Here is an 18,466-nt window from a genome sequence, read left to right on the forward strand (position 1 = left end):
AGCAGCCCTAACAACAAGGTGTTAGGGGATGCTATCAGCAGTTGCCAGTGGAGCTTTATTACAGTACTGGCATTCAGAAATGAAACCATTTGCTGCAATGTACATTTGTATTTGCAGCAAGTGGTTTGCTACAGTTTATAACACCCCCCCTTTTTTAAGAGAGAGGTGAGGAGTACAGATCAGGGAGAATGGATAGGGGAGGCATATTGGGCATTGGAGAACAGACTTTTTTTGCTCCGTAACTTATTTACTTAAGAGTTGCGGAAGGATGAATGCACAAATCAAGGAGATAGGACCTAGGAAAGAGCACCAGATTGGGAAATGGAGACCAGACCTTTTTTGGGGGCACTAGATGAGCAACCTGTGGCTCCGCAGTAAACAGTTGTGAAAGAAAAACATGGTAGTATCTCTGTAAATTCAGTACATACTCAAACCAATGCATGAGGCTGTGGATTGTAGAATACTTGTTGCAAAATAATATGCTGCATTATGTTGCAATTTTGGTGCTTCAGAGCATTCAGGAGCAGTATTTTGGTATCCATTGAGGGAACTAGTCTTTCCGAATAACTACTGCTAAAATACACAATATACAATATACAGTGTTATCTAAATCCAGTAATACCGTTGGTGACTCTCTGTACTCCAGCTATGTCTCTAGAATGTGGAATGCTATCCCTCAAACTATCACAGTGGAAGCCATACCGCTCAAACTGAAAACATCAAAAATCTGGACAAAGACCCATGAAAAATAGGTACAAATCTGTATGCTGATTAACATAACATTTGCATACATAATTGTGTAACCCCATCCTCTCCAGTGGAATTGTGGGATACCAACTTTCAAACGCAAACTGAAGAACAGACAACCAGAATATGGGCCCAGAGTCTCCCTGCAGCCATCCAGTGTCCCATTACTTAGCTATTTCACCGCATTTACCATAAACACTGTAATGTGCATACTGCTTTACTTCTACAATGGTTATTTGGATTTCATTTAAAACTTTTAGTTTACATTTTATAGCACAAACACTAATAGACACCTACTAAACAAAGCAATACAGTCTCACAATGAAAACAGATTTAGCATTAAAACATCTCTGCCCTTGAAACTCACATAATTGAAACAGCACTGAAACCCACATTCAAAGAAAATGCACGTGGCCAGTGGTGGATAAAGATTACCTTTGGGCTGTTCAAATCATAGGCCCCTTGCACACGAAACATACATGTGTTTTTTGATACACCTTCCTGACTGTATTAAATTATATTCCTTTTATAATACAGCACATTTGTTAGAGCTGCATTTTAAATGTATTGTTTTGAACATTTTACAAAACTGCCCAGTTCACAACATTTCCATCATAAAAGTCTACTCAATTGTCTACAATTCACCACTATCAGTAAATATGCACAATCCCTGCAGAAGTAAAAGTCATCTAAATAATTCCACATTAAAGAGATTTGTAACTAATGAAGAGGTTGCTGCTAGCAAACAACTTTATATCTCATTGTTTCATCTACAAGTCCTTGCTGCCCTTGAAGAATAAATTGCCTATGTTACATTTAAAAAATATAAGCTAGTAATATTTCACTAGGGAATGGATGGCAAACTGATAACAGGTTCATAGTTACTAGGTATCTCTGCCAAAGAAGGACATTCTCAGGACTGCATCATCCACCCACTTTAAAAGTACAATACAGTACAGTATCAGCAATCCATCGACATACTCTGGGAGTAGAACCCACAGCCTTCTGCAGCAAAAGCAAGTATACTACCTGTTGTGCTACTAACAATGCAAGTAAACTTTGCATAAGCAGCACTAATCTTCTCTTTGCCTGAAGAACTGTGCAGCACAAGAAATCAGGAAAAAGCCAACTATATTGGGGGGGGGGACAAAGGCCCCAAACTGGGGACACATTTTAAACCTTGCTTGTATAATCTTAGAATGTTGCTAGAATAAAATGTGTTACCATGTGTTCCCTGAAAGTTAGGAAGATTGAAACTTAAATGGGTATCATTATTTAGTGAATTCAATTCTCAATGATTTGCCAGAAAACCACAAATTGTATTTTTATTTAACATTTGTTTACCAGGAAAGTCCGACTTGGAAGGAAGACAATTTTCAGCTCCAGAGCACCCAGAAGAAACCCATACAAACACAGGGAGGACATGCAGACTCCACACAGATGGCACTTCAGCTGAGAATCAGAACCAGAGAACCTCTTGCTGTGAGGCAGCAACACTACCACTGCACCATTACACCATCTGAATTTTAAGAGGAACAGACCAAAAGTATGAGCCAAACATTCCAGACATTCTGTGAAAATTTGTTCAATTGAGAGCTACAACTCCTTCAGTCAGAAGTGGTGGTATGGGTAGAGAACTCAGGCTCTTGTTCCTTGTACCTAAGGTACAGGGTTTGAGCCTGAGTAACCCTAACCACCAGGTATACCTAACTGGGGCATTACCATGAGAACCCAATGTCCAAACCACTTTATTATACTCTGACGTCGCCTTCAAGGAGTAAAAACAATTGCACAATATACTTGCCTCTATATACACACTAATTGAGACCAATTACAATCAATTAAAAAATACTGACATCAATTAATGAATAAAAAAATTCCAATTAAATTCTAAATTCAGTCCCTTTGGGACTAGTGTGTTAAGTTTCAAAATGTAGAGGTACTCTTTAAACAATAATACATTTTTTATATTCAAAATTCCATACTGAGTGTCTTCTATTCTGTTTAATATTGTGGCTTGTATCCCTACCGACTCCCCTCCATTATTTCTACTGAAATGTTCTGCCACAGAACTTTCTTTTTTATTTTTGCAATGTCCCTAATATGTTACCTTAACCTCACTTTAAAAGACCTCTTACTTTCCCCCACATAAAATTTATTGCATGGACATTTAAGGGCATAAATTATGCCCTCAGTTTCAGAATTATAACACCCTTTCACATTAAAATTTACACCATTTATCTTATTAGAACTCAAAACCACATATTCACATATTTTGCACTTTCCACATGGTTTGGTTCCATATTCTAAAGGAATTTCTGCAAAATTGATAGGGGGACTTACAAACTTGCTTCTAACCAAAAAATTATTAGCATTCCTTCCCATTTTATAGGATATTTTTGGCACATCATTTATCCATAAAGAAAAATCTTTCAAGGAAGTTAAAACTCTCAGTAATATTTAACCAAATCAACTATTTTTAAACTCAGCTATAGGTTGTAACAAAATAAATATCTTCCTTCCCATTCTTAATATAACTTCTATACTTATCTCTATATTTATTTTTTGTTTCCCATTAACATATTGATCAATAAACCTAACCCAACATTTATCCAATAATTCACTATCATGTCCTTGAAATCTGAACATGTGAACGGTTTTTACCACTTCCTCAAAAAAAAATCCAGTTAATTTTTACATAGCCTGTATAGACGTATACATTCCCCATATGGTAAGGCCTGAAGTGTATGAGGTGGATGACAACTTTCTGCTCTTAAATACGAATTACCACCTTCAAATTTCTGATGTACAGATGTTCTATTACTATTCCCATTGGTAATATCCAACATTACATCTAAATATGACACTTTTTTGTCTATCTTTAACCCATCAAATTTCAAATGGAATGTGTTCCTTTATAATCCATCCACAAATTGTCTAACCTCATTCTCCACATCTTCACATAGGAAGATAAGATCATCTATAAACCTAAAGTATCACTTAACATATTGTAGATATATCATCATCATCATCCCCTTTTTCCCCTTTACATGGGGTCGGGGTATCGTATTAACTGTCACCAACTCTCTCGATTCAGTGCCACTCTCCTGCCTTCTTCAACACTCATGCCTGACTGTCGCAGATCTTCTTTCACACAATCCATCCACCTCTTTGCTGGACGCCCTCGCTTCCTCTTACCTTCTTCCTGTCTGTCCCAAATCTCCCTCACCAGATTGTCTTCTGCTTTTCTACACATGTGCCCATACCATCGTAATCTGTTTTCTTTGATCTTTTCTGCAATTGGAGCTACTTTGGCTTCTGCTCTTATGTCCTCATTTCTTCACCTGTCCCAAGTGTGCATCCTACCACCTTTCGCAGGCACTTCATTTCCATCACCTCTAGCTTCTTCAACTGTTCTGCCTTTACTGCCCAGGTTTCTGTACCATACAGTAGTACTGGTCGCACCACTGTCTTGTACACCTTACTTTTCAGCTTCTTTGGCATTCTTCTGTCATATACTACACCTGATACTCTATGCCAGTTGGCTGCAGCCCCTCTGATTCTAGCTTTGACCTCTTCATTCAGACAACCCTTCTCCTCAACCACCCCTCCCAGATACTTGAAGCTGTTTACCTGTTCCACTATCTTCCCATCTATCTCTATTCTCAGCTTCTTCTGATTTTCCCAATCTGCTGCCATTACCACTGTCTTATCTGTGCTTAGTTTTATCCCATGTGCCTTCAGAATTGCATTCCATTCTCCTATCCTTTGCTGAAGTTCTAGATCAGAGTCTGCCTGCACTGCCACATCGTCTGCATACAGCAGCTTTGTTGCTCTGACCCCTCCAACCTGTTTGCTGATGTAGTCCATTACCAGTATGAACAGCAGTGGGCTCAGAGCTGAACCCTGGTGTACACCCACTCCCACTGGGAACCCCTCAGTGAGGCCAAACATTGTTCGTACTTGAGTCACTGGGTCCTTGTACATAGCCTGTACTAATTCTACCAATGTTTCTGGGACTTCAAACCACCGCAGTACTGCCCAGATCAGCTTTCTTGGGACCTTGTCATATGCTTTCTCCAAGTCTAGGAAAGCCCAGTTTGACTCTCTCCTCTTCTATAGTTTCTTCTCAAGTATCTGTCTCAATGCAAACATTGGGTCAATTGTGCTTCATCCTGATCTGAATCCGAACTGTTCATCTCCCATCTTACATTCTACTATTCTGCGTATCCATTTATCAATCACCCTCTCCAGAACTTTCATCCAATGTGGTAGGAGTTTGATGCCTCTGTACTGTCCACATTTGTGGATGTCCCCTTTGTTCTTGTACACTGGCATGAGTATGCTTATTCTCCAGTCATCTGGAATACGCCTTTCCCTCCACACTGCAATTAGTACCCTCAGGTGCCATTTCTCCCCTAGCTCACCCAGCATCTTTATCATATCTGCTGTGACCTCATCTGAGCCTGCTGCTTTCCCTGACTTCATTTTCCTTAGTGCTGCTCTTACTTCCTCTAAGCTGGGCTCCTCTTCTACTCTCATTGTAGGCTGTTTCTGGGGCAGTACCGCTTCTGTGGGGTTTTCTTCATTCAGAAGCTGCTGGAAATACACCTTCCATCTGCCTTTGATGTCCTGTGGGCTGGTAAGCAGGTTGTTGCTGGAATCCCTTATGAAAGGTGTCTGACTATCTTCTTTATCTTTCTGTCGTTGCCTTGCAACCTGGTATAGTAGAATATATATATATATATATATATATATATATATATATATATTCTACCTCAAATAGGCCCATACTCAGATTTGCATAAGCAAGGGCAAATGCTGCACCCATTGCTGTTCCTTGCTTCTGATGGAACAACATCCCATCAAATTCAAAAAAATTATTTAACAGACAAAAATGCACTAGTTCAATAACATATTCTGGCATTGGGCTACTGCCCAAAAAATCTAAGAGCTTCTATCCCAAAGGAATGTTGGATGCTGGTATACAAACTTTTTACGTCCAGGGTCACCCAATACATATTTTATTTCCACTGGATGCCCCTCACTTTCTGCAAAAAGTCAAAGACACTTTGGGTAATAGATGAAAAATGTAATAGCTTTTATAAAGGAAATATTCCCTTCCTTAAACTATCGGACTGCCTAGGGGTTCATTAAATTCTTGTGCATTTTTGGCAAACAGTAAAATTGGGCCATTTTGCAACCATCTACACTAAACTTCTTTTTCACATCTTCATGTGTAAAATAGCCAAGCCTTACCCGCTTATACAATAATTCATTTTATCTATTGCTGCATTATAAGCAGAAAATTTCACTCTCTCATATATGTTCTCATCACTCAAATGTTCATTACACATATTTACATAGTGAGAATAATGCATTACAACCAATTTGTTTCCTTTGTCAAGCCAGCTTGTCAAGTATCAACTAGAAACACACACACACACACACACACACCAGCTTGTCAAATATCAACTAGACACACCCCGGCTTGTCAAATATCAACTAGACACACACACCCCAGCTTGTCAGATATCAACTAGACACACACACACACACACACACACACACACACACACACACACACACACACACACACACACACACACACACACACATACACGCACACACACACACGCACACACACACACACACACATCTTGTCAAATATCAACTAAACACACACACACCCCAGCTTATCAAATATCACCTAGTAAGAAGAACCAGTAATTCAAATGCTCACGGCAGGAAACTGTTCAGACACAGTGTCAATGCACTTCAACCAGTAATTCAAATGCTCATGGCAGTAACCCAGTAATTGAAATACAGCAGCACCTAAACACACACTGCAGCAGCAGCAACTTCTCAGATATCAACTAGTAAGACACACACACACACACACACACACACACACACACACACACACACACACAGACTGCAACAGCAACTTGTCAAATATCAAGTAGTAAGAAGCGGCAGGAAACTGCTCACACACAGTGTCAATGAACTTCAACCAGTAATTAAAATGCTTGCGGCAGTAATCTGGTAATTGAAATGCAGCAGCTGCTAAAAGTGTTACTTGTCCTCCGTACCCTAAAATTGTTGAGTTTACTTGTCCTCCTTACCTGGAGTGGCTGGGGAAATGCTTGCATGCTGTTTACTGCTGCTGGCTGGCCAGAAACAAAGTACAGTGAATCCTTCGCTGACCATCATATTGAACTGTACTATTTTTTTTACCTCCCTCATCTTCTCTCCCCCTCTTACACCAAAGACAAAATCTACCTATTCCTTTTCCCTCCTATAGATACATAATTCTTTCATTCTCTATACTATGTACGCCATATCAGCACAGTGCGATGACAATATTGACTTCCTCAACAAACTAAACACCTTCTTCAACAGGTTTGAGGAAAGAAATAACATAACTGCGATGAAAGCCCCTATCAGTCAAGGGGATGAATGCTACATCTCAACCCTACTGATGTTTGAAGAACTCTACACAGGGTTAACCCAAGGAAGGAGGCTGGACCCGACAATATCCTGAGATGGGTACTTAGGGAATGCGCTGACCAGCTGACACATGTTTTTACAGGTATCTACAACATCTCACTAAGTCAAGCTGTTGTACCCAAATGCTTTAAAACTATAACTATAATACCTATACCAAAGAAGTCCACACCGTCGGACCTAAATGACTATCACCCCATAGCAGTGAACTCAATAGAAATGAAGTGCTTTGAGAAGCTGGTCAAGGACCATATAACATCCAGTCTCCCTGCATCTTTAAATCCATTCCAGTTTGCATATGAACAAAATCACTGCACAGAAGATGCTATCTCAGTGGTGCTTCAAGTATCCATGGCCCACCTGGAAAACAAGAATTGTTATGTGTGAACGTTGTTCATAGACTTTAGCTCTGCCTTCAACATAGTGATTCCCCAACACCTAATAAAGAAACTTGACCAACTGGGAATAAACACACCCCTGTGCAATTGGGTAATGGGCTTCCTCACAGACAGGCCTCAGACAGTATGCTTTGAAAATAGCACCTCCGAGAGCATCACTATAAATACGGGGGTTCCTCAGGGCTGTGTACTGAGTTCTCTGTTATTCACCTTGTTGACTCATGACTGCACAGCCAAGTTCAACTTGAACCACATCATCAAGTTTGCAGACATCACAACTGTCATAGGTCTCGTCATTAGTGATGACGAATCAGCCTATAGAGAGAAAATTTATCAACTCATCATCCGGTGTGACAACAACAATCTCTCACTAAACGTGAACAAGACCAAAGAGATTGTCGACTTCAGAAGAAGGGATAAAACACCCTCTCCACTAACAGTCCACAATGACATAGTAGAGGGAGTGGAGAGCACAAAATTCTTGAGGGTACATATCACAGATGAGAAAAAGGTGCTGATGAAGAACAACGAAAACACAAATCCACAGAGAGGTAGAAATACGTAGAATGAAACAACAAGCTCCAAATAGCGTACCATAAATTTATTTGTCCGCTTTCGTCAACAACTTCTTCAGATGACCTTACATGGAGCATTAATACTACTGTCATTGTAAAGAAAGTACAGTAACGCCTTCATTTCCTGCAAAAGATGAGAAAGGCAAAGCTCCCCTCTCCAGTCCTTACTATCTTTTAAGGCGGTACCACAGAGAGTATACTAACCAACAGTCTTGCAACCTGGTACAGCGACTGTTCCACCTCGGACAAAAAGACCCTTCAGAAAGTGGTTAAGGTAGCAGAGAAAATCATTGGAACTGTGCTCCCTGTTATCCAAGAAATACACCTGCTGCGATGTCTCTGTAGGGCCAACATTATTATCAGAGACATTAACCACCCTGCCCATGGACTGTTCGCCTATTTATTTTTTGGTAAACGCTACCACAGTATGAGATGCAAAACAGCCAGATAAAACGAGCATTTTTCCACAGGCCATCAGACTACTAAACTCATACTAACTCAACACTATGCTGAACTCTGAACTCTGTAAAGGCTGTTGGAATTTCCAACAGTAGTATCACATATTCTTGTGCAATAACTTTGGTGCAATAATCCTACTGTGATTCTCTTAATTCATGTTTATATGCAATCCTAAATGTGCAGTAATGATTACTGCGAGGTTCCCCCTTTCTGTGCAATTTTTATGTATAGTTTTTATTTTGATGTATAGTTAACTATGAGTCTAATACAGTAATGTGTGTCATGTCTGTAGTAGCTGTTGTAATACAGATTGTCTATGTGTGAATATGCCTCCACTTTGAGGAGTAACAAAATTTCGTTAAGTGATGCACAAGTTGTATAATCTTATAAAGTTTACTTTGACTTGACTTGACTTTAACTCTTATCTTCTCTTCCACTTTAATTAACGCACCGTACCTTTTCCACTCTCCATCTATTCCGTAACTCCCTACTGTACTTCCTTTTGTTTAACTAATCCTTTTCCCCCGTTTTATTCACCCTTCTCACCACTGTACCTTCTCATAACCTTGTTTTTTCTCATGCTTCCTCATCATGCCTACCCCACACTTTACTTTTAACACCTAACTACCACAACCAATTTCACTTCTTCTCTAACTCTTCCTTCTCCACTCTTTGTCATGTCAGCAAGTCCCATAAAATAAGATCACCTTTAGAGTATCGCTCGCATTATGACATATTTGTAGAATTTTGCCTGTATCGTTGTAAAGGTCTAACTGACGTACAAAAATAGTCTCCCTCTAAATACACTGTGCTGCTGTTAAGTAAGACAGTTTATCTGACATATGTAAAAGTGATTGTAGTTCTGTGGTATGAGTTGTAATGACTGTGTATGTAAAAGTGATTGTTTACTGATACATATATAATGTCCTACATCGCCATGTAACATGTTAATGTAATCTATGTAACTATTGTAATTTTTACTAATTGTCTTGGAGCTTATTTCCCCAGGCCTCTGCTTCAAATGGGCACTCACCCAGTCGAACTTTCTGGATAAACAAATGTCAAATAAATAAAATAAATACAAAATGTCAGGAGCTTCTCAGTGGGAGACATGAGATGTGTCATAGCTCCAGGTTAACACATTAGAATTAAGACAAGTATCCCCGTTTGCTCCTCTTCCCCATAGTGGAGGAATGCTTCTGATTTTACTCTGTCACAGTTGAATAAAGAGCTAAAAAATGATGGGAGGTGGCATGACCTGTCCTGTAATCTTATCAACAAAAGTGAGATCTCCAGTTGCAATTAAATGCTTAGTAAGGGAAATGTGGGAAATATTTCTCAGATGGAAACAGGAAGATTTGACAAGTTTGGTCCTTATGAATCAGTTTGTCATCAAAATGAACTTAAGTTTTACACCTTTGATAGAAGTTCCAGTTTATCACCACTGTGGCAATATTGTTTTGTGTACGTGTGTGCGTGTGTGTGTGTGTGTGTGTGTGTGTGTGTGTGTGTGTGTGTGTGTATGTGTGTGTGTGCGTGCGCACACTTTGGGGGAACATCATGCTAGTTAACAACATAACATCTCACTTCCTGATTAAAATTCCCATTAATTTTAATGCAAAACTGTGAGATAATTACAATACAAACGACTTTAACATGGATTTTTTTTTTTATTTTAAAATTGTATTCCTAATGATTTTGAAATGATTTTAAAATAAAAAAATAGGTGTGTTAAACCTGATTTATCTCAGGACCTGTAGTTCTGACCTTAGCCTGTCATACTGAGATGAGTTTGGATGCATAGTTAAAGGGTTAAACCTGAGTCACTTGTGGAGTAGATGTATTCACTCTTATCAAAATGTTATTGGTTAACCAGATTTGCATTTGGAATCTTCCGTTAGAGACTGTGGGGTATTCAATAATGTGCATCACTTAATGAATAGTGTTATGTTTATTTTCATCTAGTTTCTCAGAATGTGGCTAAACATGCAGCTCAGATATGTGTGGTCTTGTCTTTCGGCTTCTCCCGTTAGGGGTTTCCACAGTGGATCACAGGTCTGCAGATTGATTGACAGTGGAGTTTTTACAGTGTTGAGTTGTGCGGTGCCCAACTTTTACAGAAAACACACATTTGAGATGCATAGTTAAGTCCAAAAACTCATATTTAGGATGCATACCAAAAACATGTATTTAAAATATATATTTGGCTATTTTCTGAAGAAATGAGACAAAAATGGAAAAACACTGCCAAACTTTCAGTAATGCATCAGATAAGGCTACACATTTCTGAATATCTCTTGTGTTTTGACTGAAACACCATGTTTTGTTAAGTATTTTAAAGTCATGTACCTTTGATAGTGACACAGATCTTCTTTTATCATGTCATCAGACTGCATAACACTTTAACACTGACATCTATTATTCAGAAATTACCTCTCACATGAAAGCCCGAGTTGAGTGAAGTCCCCGGCCTCTCAACTGCTGTGATTAAGGCATAGTGCTATGATTTTAGCCTTAGGACCTGATGTTGTCAGTCTTCATGTAATCCTTGATTGCGGGCTCAGTTCCGAGCCTTGGGAATTACTCGGTCATTTACTTTAACTTGCACCTTCCAAACTCTCGAGCTAGGCTGAACCCATAATGCTCCTCTGTGAATTACCTCAGATCTTGTTTGTCACTTCATGTGTCAGACGCTTCCAGCCTCTCTTGAGCTTTGGCAGTTAGTGTAAGTTTTTTCTCTGTTTTCTCATTTTCCTTCATATTTTCTCTGTCTACGTGTTATCACTTTCTACCCACTCCTCTCTTTACTTTCTAGAAGTGCGAGTAATCCATGTCCCTTCCCTCTACCTTTGGGTGGTTCCTTACGTAGCATCGCTGATTCTATTTTCTATTTTCTCTACCTTTTAGGTAATTCTAGTTATCATTGTTGGTACCTTTCTTTCCTTGCTAAATATATTAAAAAAGAAAAAAAATAAATAAATATATATATATATATATATATATATATATATATATATATATATATATATGTGTGTGTGTGTGTGTGTGTGTGTGTGTGTAATAAATATTTCTTTCCTTTTTCCCTCTTTGTGAGTGTGTCTGAGAGTGCTATCAGCACTATGCCTTATTTTTTCTGGCATGGCTGATAAATCCTCCAAGAGCACCTCTGGCTTTAAGAGGTGCCAAAAGTGTGAGAGGAAGATACCCAATTCAGGTATTGTTTAGGTGCTGTCCATCTGCAAGAGGACTGGGCCATCTGCCGTGGTTTCTCTGCCAGGATTTTGACTGACAGGAGGAACAAGTTGATTTTGAAAGGTCTGTTGAAAGGAGACTTTGAAGAGGCCATATCAGGTCCGAAGACCGAAGCCAGCTTGTCATCCTCCTCTTCTCTTCTAAACCTAAGAAACGTTCTCATTTGGTACGAAGAAGTTCCTCAGAATAGCCTGCCAGATTGTCTAAACAGCCTACGGTGTGGACAATTCCCATGGCACCAATAGGCAAGAGTGATTCGGCACCAACCATTGCCTCTAAACAGACACCTGCAGTTTCGGTACCAGAGGTTTTGTTGTTACTGATGCAGACTACTTTGAGGACTTAACCAATTACTACTACCCTACACTAAAAAAAAGAAAAAAAAAGTCTTATCATTTTTACCATGTAATCTGAACTCTATTACATTGATATGTATATTTTTGACGTTTTTTTCTTATTCTTGTCATATCTGTACCATGTTTATTTTTATCAGTACTTGTAACTTTACTCATTTGTACAATGTGTGTATTTTCTTTTCATCTTAACTTTTGTAACCATTGCTTGGGAGCTTTTCTCCCTGGGTCTCCACTGAAAACGGGCTTCTTGCCCAGTCGGACAGTACCCGGTAAACATATGTAAATAGAAAATAAATAACGTATTCCCCTTCGGTCGATCCATTTGTGGACTGACCACCTAGCCCGTTCATGGAACCCAGGCCACCTAGGTCTCCTTTGGCATCATCCATTCGATCCACTAAGATTCTCTTGGAATCGGACATCATGAGGCTAGTGGACCAGCTCCTAACTGTGAGGGGATTACCTCCATCTTTGGTTCCCAGCCAACTAAGCTCTGGGACCTGTCCTTCTTTGATACCATCTCACCTTCTTCCTCCAACTCCAGTTGAGTCTTTGGAGCTCCTAAGACAGGCCTGCCCAGCTCCGACTGTCTCGGTTCCAGTTAGAATCTCTTCTCCAGAACCGAGAATTGCCTTGAGTTCCTCTGGTTTTTCGGAACCAGAGACCTTCAGGGGTCGAGGCTTCATAGCTGGTTCCAAGGGGCAGGGTTCGACTTCCATTCTTTCTGAGCTTTCCATGCCCCTCGGTGCCTTGGCATTTGTTGGCTTGACCCATGCTTCTGCTTCGGAAGTGGCTTCCTCAGTGCAGGGTGGGACCATGGTTCTGAAGGAGTCTGTTTCGGTTTTAGGCTCCCATCCCTTTACAGGGAGGGGGGGGCTGGCCTTCCGAATCATGGAGAAGGCCTTGTCCATAGTGGACTCCCAGTCCTTGCCATCCCTGTCAGGCCAAACATCTGTATCCCCTTGACCTGAGCTTCCTCCAGCCTCATCCCTGGGACAGGGGACACAAAAGCATCAGGAGAGATACACCTTGGTGATTTCTTCTTTGGATACTTCCTCGGAACATCCCCCAGAGGAAATACCTTCGAAGAAAAATGCAAGAGGAAGCACTTAGACTCCTCAGAGGAGTCCTTCACTAAGGATACCGATTGCGATGAGGGGGAAGGTTCCTCCAGGTCATCCCCTGATCTTGTTTCCTTTGGGAGCATCTTGGAAATCCTGAAACAAAGGGGTGGCTGGACTTCCCTTTAGCCTTCCTCAGAGGAATCAGTATACCTAGAGGCTTTTCATGGCCAGCTCTCTACCTCTTGGATCGCTCCACCTGCTGATGAGTTTATTAAACTGATCACTCAGTGGGCCTGAAAAATTTCTGATTCCATGGAGCCGATCCTCAAGAGGCCTGACCAGATCTTTACTGCCACTAAGATTGAGCATCATTGAGCTTAGGGTATCCCTGTAGATGCCATGGTGATAGTGGTAGCCACAAAAAAGGAACTTGTTGAGGGAAGTCTGACTATCCATTTTCTTATCAAGGAGTCTAGGACTATGGATAAGTTTGGGAAGCACACTTACGTTTCATTGACTTCTCTCTCAGGTCTTTGAACTATATGGTGCACTTTACCAGGTTGCAGAGAGATCTGATTAAAGAGCTGTCAGATACTCTTACAGGAGCAGTAGCCGAAGGAGTTCAAGACAAGTTTACCTCTCAGCTCGCTACCCTCGAATCAGTTTTCAACTCGTCCATGAGGCTAATTGCCCACGCAGCCAAAGGGATGACACGAGCAGCGGGTTCAGGAGTAGCCATTAGGAGACACACATGGATGTGCTTGTGTGACTTTGCTGAGCCATTTAAATCTTCATTTGTCAACACTCAGTTTGACAGATCATCCCTGTTTGGACCCAAGATAAAAGACACACTGGCCAGATGTGAGAAAGATAGGATGACTCTTTCTGCCATAAGCATGCACTTCTCCACTCCTCAGTGGCGCTACTCTAGGAACCAGAGAAGTGGGAGGCTATGGTTTAAAAAGTCCCAAGGGCCTTTCCAGGATTCACGTGGCAAGGACCCTCTCCCAGGGGAGAGGGGGAGGTAACAATGGAAGACGCCATTCTAGAGTTAGAGGTGGCCCGCAGAACCAGGAGTCCAGAGATTATTTCTCTGGTAACTCCTACCAGCACTCCTGAATGGAGGCAGTTGGGGGATGATTATCACTCCACCAATCTGCCTGGCAACAGATAACACTGTAAAAATTGGTGCAGGGGATCATTTCCAAAGGCTACATCATTCCTCTTTCATTGAATCCAAAAACACAAAAAAGACTCCTGGACATTCCACCCAGTCACAGGAAAGCAGCAGTCATAGAAATTCAAAAACTGCTTGACAAAAGACATCCCAGAAGTCTCACCAGACCAGAGAGGATCCAGGTGTTATTCAAGAATCTTTTTAGCTACCAAAAAACAGGGGACTGGAGACCCAATTTTTGATCTCAGCCAGTTCAAGAAGGCAGTTCTGCAAACCAAATTCTGGATGGTCTCGGTTCAGTCAATACTTCCTTTCTTGGAAAAACACGATTGGATGTGCTCTATAGATCTTTAGAATACGTATTACCATAGAAATATGGACAAATGCTCCAGAAGATTCCAGCGCTTCCAGCTGGAAGCCAGTCATTTTCATTTCAGTGCATTGCCCTTGCCTCCCCTACAACACCCAGGGTGTTTACAAAATGCATGGCAGTGGTAGCAATTCATCTCAGACTGCTGGGATTTCGAGTTATTCCTTATCTCAATGACTGGCTTCTTACCGCTACCACCAGGCATCAACTCGAAAGTACAAGAGATTACACCCTACATCTTTGCACTTCATTAGGTGTTACAATAAACTACGAAAAGTCAAATCTGCAATGTACTCAACAGCTGGAATTTATCAGAGCTCTGTTAAACACTGTTACGAGAATCGCTTCACTCCCAATAGAGAGGCTTCAAAAGATCAGATCACAAGTAAACCATATTATTCAGAACAGAAGTGTTCCTGCCAGACTCATTCAACAGGCGCTAAGCTCGATGGCAGCCTCAATAACTCTAGTTCCCTTGAACAGATATCACATACAGATTCTCCAATGGCTTCTGGTCTCCCAATGGCCATTAATGAATCAACCAATGTCGTATCACATCTTCTCTGCAAACAAGACATTTCTTGGTGGCTCCATTCCAACGAGATTCTTTCAGGCCGTCCGTTTCTCCTTCCACAGCCCAAAGCCATAGTGACCAAGGATGCTTCCCAGATAGGGTGTGGAGGGCATTATCTGGGAAGGTCAGTCCAAGGCATTTGCTCCCAACTGGAGACCAATTTGCACATCACTGTTCTAGAGATGAGGGTGGTGGTTTCATTGCTCCAAGCATTTCAAGATACCCTGCCTCTGGGAACAGTAGCAATTCAGATGGACAACATGTCAGTAGTCTGGTGCATCAACAAACAAGAGGGAACCAAATCTTATCCACTTTGTAAAGAAGCCCTCAGAGTTTGGCAATGGGCGATTTCTTCCAATCACTTTCTCTTGGCAACTTATATTCTGGGGAGTTCCAGTGTGATAGCAGACAAGTTGAGCAGAACTATTCTGATGCCTTACGAGTGGTCTCTCAATCCTGCTGTGATGGAAAAGATTTTCCACCACCAGGGCCAACCTTGCTGCAATCTGTTCACATCCCTGCTGAACAAGTGCAGCAGTTTCTTTGCCCTAATCCCCCATCTGGAGGAGTCACCCAGAGAAGCTTTTCTCCACAGTTGGCCCCCCGGTCTCATGTACACCTTTCCCCCAACTCCCCTGATTTCTCAGTTTCTAAAGAAAGCCACGGGTTCGGAGAACACAGTTATCCTCATTGCCCCGTTCCGGCCTTGACAGGTTTGGTTATCCTTCATTTGGCCTCACCTACTTCGGAAACCTTGGATTCTAGACCCATTTCCAGATATATTATCTCATCCAGAAAGAATGGTTCATCCGAATCTCCAACATCTCAAGCTAACTACGTGGCTTCTCCAATTCCCCTGATTGCCAAGCATTCTTCCCTTACCTGATCGGTCCGATAAATCATTTTGGCCCATCATAAACCTTCTACTAGAAAATTGTACCATAGTAAATGGGAAAAATTTGCTAGATGGGCTCTTCACAGTAACATTGACCCTTAAGCAGTTCCCGTGGATACCGTTTGGGGTTTTCTGTCCATTCTTTATCAATCTGGCTCTTTAATCTCTACCATTCGGGTCCACCTGGCTGCAATATCTAACTTCCATACTGACTTGGATGGTTCTTCACTTACATCATATAAACTTTGTAAAGCCTTTTTGAAAGTAACCCTAATGTTACTGCCTCCATTTAAAGAACCCACTGCTCCATGGGATTTACCCTTAGTCCTACAATTTCTTACTTTATTCCCCTTTGAACCTTCAGCTACTTGTGACCTAAAATTTTTGACATGCAGAACTTTGTTTTTATTAGCTATTACTTCAGCAAGAAGAGTATCGGATGTTCAGACTTTGTCCTGCAAGACCCCCTATTTAATATTTCACAAGGACAGGGTTTCCCTCAGGACTAATCCTTCCTTCTTGCCAAAGGTAGTTTCAGAATTTAATATCAATCAAACCTTGTACCTACCAGTCTTTTTCCCTAATTTCTCCAATAAGGAAGAGTAATGCCTACACTTATTAGACATTCACAGGCAGTCATGTTTTTACCTTCATAGAACAAAGGATATCAGAAAATCTGATCAGCTGTTTCCTTTTCCTCACTTTCTTTAGGTAACCCAGTTTCTAAGGTTACCTTAGCTAAATGGCTTAGGGATTGTATCACCTTTATTTATCATTCAAAGGGTCTCCAACCACCATGTCCCATGAAAGCTCATTCAGCTAGAACTGTAGCGGCTTCTGCAGTTTTTCTTGCTAGAGCTTCCTTAGATGATATTTGTGCAACAGCTACATGGGCATCTCCTCATACTTTTATTACTCATTACAAATTGGATCAGGTCTCTAGGAGGCATGCATCATTCAGTTTGATGGTGCACAGGAATATTCTTTCATGAGACCTCCCAAGATACAGGTAGCTAGGGACTCTGTCCCGCAGTCAAGGATTACATGAAGATTGACAACATCAGATTAAGAAGTTATGTTTTACCATAACATTCCATCTGTATTGTCAGTCTTCACTAATCCTTGACATTCCCACCATCCTTCCCTTGGCCAAAGACTCTTAGTGGACCGAATATTTCCAATGACTGGCTTCAAAATATGGACACAGATCTGGTCTCTTTATGAGGTGTTACTTTTTGTCTGCCACTATGTTAGGCAAACGTGGTGTGAGGTAATTCACAGAGGAGCATTATGGGTGAAGCCTAGCTCGAGAGTTTGGAAGGCGTGAGCTGAAGTAAACGGCCAAGTTGGTTCCAAGACATGGAACCGAACCTACTGTCAAAGATTAGTGGAGATCAATAACACAGATGGAATATTATGGTAAGACATAACTTCTTATTTTATTTTATCTTTGTTGACCAGGAAAGTCCAAGTGGGATAGATGGCCTTTTTCAGCTGTGGCCCAGGGAGAAAAGCCCCAATATTCACATACATAGGCAATATACAGTATATTTTCATTTTCTGTGTCGCATGTAATATTTTTTTACCATGGTTACATATACATTTTTGTATGCATAATTAACTGCAATAGATGATTAATGCTAACTTTGCATCATACAATTTGTGACTGTAGGAAGAAGAGAAAATAAGAGGTAGCCCATGCATTTGCATAGAGTTGTAGCAGACAGAAATATAAAGTAAACCAAGGGAAGACAAAGACTGGCATTTGGGTTGAAATTAGTAAGTAGTGGTATGATGAGGAAGAACAAGGATTAAGTAGGAGAAGGTAGTTAAGAAATATAATAATCAGTTAGTAGATAGAAGAGAAAGTGTAATAATCACCATAGGGGAATTTAGTACAGGGCAGCTATTGTTTTATCAGAGGTATCACAGTTTGTATTTACTTCTGGATAGGAAATTATCCAGGTGAAGAGCACGAGCAGAGCCAGGTGCCTTATAGTTTATGTTTAAGCAGACTTTTAAAGCATGTGTTGTTTTCTCTAAGGTTTAACTCTAGTGAGATGGAGTTCCATGGTTTGAGATACAGTGAGAA

At 40.7% G+C, this 18,466-nt stretch overlaps 1 protein-coding gene across 1 annotated transcript in view; it reads left to right on the forward strand.

Annotated features, from left to right (window-relative positions):
- Nucleotides 1–18,466, forward strand: part of LOC122810421 (elongation factor 2) — an 825,928-nt gene that overhangs the window by 477,441 nt on the left and 330,021 nt on the right. The window lies entirely within an intron of this gene.

The sequence above is a fragment of the Protopterus annectens genome, chromosome 1.part1 (assembly GCF_019279795.1).
Source record: "Protopterus annectens isolate FY-2018-M chromosome 1.part1, PAN1.0, whole genome shotgun sequence".
NCBI classification, from domain to species: Eukaryota; Metazoa; Chordata; order Ceratodontiformes; family Protopteridae; genus Protopterus; species Protopterus annectens.